This window comes from Myotis brandtii, unplaced genomic scaffold, assembly GCF_000412655.1.
Source record: "Myotis brandtii unplaced genomic scaffold, ASM41265v1 scaffold475, whole genome shotgun sequence".
Lineage (NCBI taxonomy): Eukaryota > Metazoa > Chordata > Mammalia > Chiroptera > Vespertilionidae > Myotis > Myotis brandtii.
Genome location: NW_005368148.1, coordinates 4,147,082 through 4,148,415, shown reverse-complemented (window position 1 = coordinate 4,148,415; position 1,334 = coordinate 4,147,082). Strand labels below are relative to the sequence as shown.

The following is a 1,334-nucleotide window of genomic DNA, read 5'->3' as shown; positions in this document are numbered from 1 at the left end:
GATTTGCCACATTCCTGAATGGCCCTCAACATGTTGAAGCACAACAACCAACAAAGTTTTTAAATAAGTATTTAAAAAATATTTTTAAAGATATATTTTTATTGATTTCAGAGAGGAAGGAAGAGGGAGAGAGAGATAGAAACATCAATGATGAGGGAGGTTCATTGAGTGGCTGCCTCCTGCACGCCCCACACTGGGAATCAAACGGGGACCTCCAAGTTCATGGGTGATGCTCAACCACTGAGTCGAACTGGCCGGGCTAAATAAATATTTTTAAAAGTGTCTCTCTGTGTTGCATTTAGGTGGAGTCGTTATCTCCCAGGCCCATGTAAAAGTGCTAATGAGGAGCTAAGTTAAATCCTAGGGTTTTGGTGTTTTATGAGGCACCATAGAAACACAGGTGGTCAGAGAAAAGGCAGAAGGAACAATGAGAAAGTGGCATAAAATTTGTTAAGTGCAGCAAAATATATTAGAACCACAACATCTGGAGTTTTATTCATCAGCTCCGTGCACACATGCACACACTTATCAGTTTAAAAAAATCGTGCTGCTAGAATTGATCAGTAATATTGCTGGAACCTCGGCTTCTGGACAAAAATTGCATTGCATTAGATTTGTTTGGTCTAAGATTCTGGATTTGGGTAATACTGCACTTTGCTCTGAGGAGAGGATGTTAATAGCGGAGAAAATATTCTTTCAGGTGGTCTCTGTGGAGCTGCCAGCATCTCAGAACGTAAGCCCCTGGAGAACAAATAAAGCATTTCATTGTTTCTAATGGATGGGGTGGGGGTGGGGGAGACAGAGAGGAAGGGAGAGAACTGGTTGCTTTTTAAATGATGTTTCATGGTAACCGCAGCACGTAATATGACTGGCAGGATTTCTTGAGCACTCTGATGCTTTTAGTCCATGAAAGAGCTTTCAGAAATCTCATTTCATTTCCAGAAACTACGAATTCAAAACCAAAGAAACCGGAACGAGATAAAGAGTGTATAAAGTTGATCTTGCTTTTGTGATTTTATAATCTTTCGCCAGCAGTTCTTGCTTTGTTTTAATTCTGGAAATATCTAATATTCATGATGCCAGTGAGAATCGTCATACTTTTAGAAATAATCCATTTAGCCCTTTGTACCATGGTGTTGCTTTTTGTGGCATCCAGGGATTAAAGAGGAAGCACAGCACACGTATGTCCAAAGTACAGTCACACGAATGCACTGTACGTGGGCACTGGCTTTGGAAATACCTGAAGGCCAAACCTGTGCCAGTGAACGGAACGGCTAGAGTGCGCAGGGGAGGCGGCTTCTCACAGGCCTGGAGAGCCCATGGGGGTGGCGGGG

The 1,334-nt window shown here is 42.4% G+C and overlaps 1 protein-coding gene across 1 annotated transcript in view; it reads left to right on the top strand.

The window, feature by feature from the left end:
- Positions 1-1,334, top strand: part of ACTA2 (actin, alpha 2, smooth muscle, aorta) — a 16,305-nt gene that overhangs the window by 5,624 nt on the left and 9,347 nt on the right. The window lies entirely within an intron of this gene.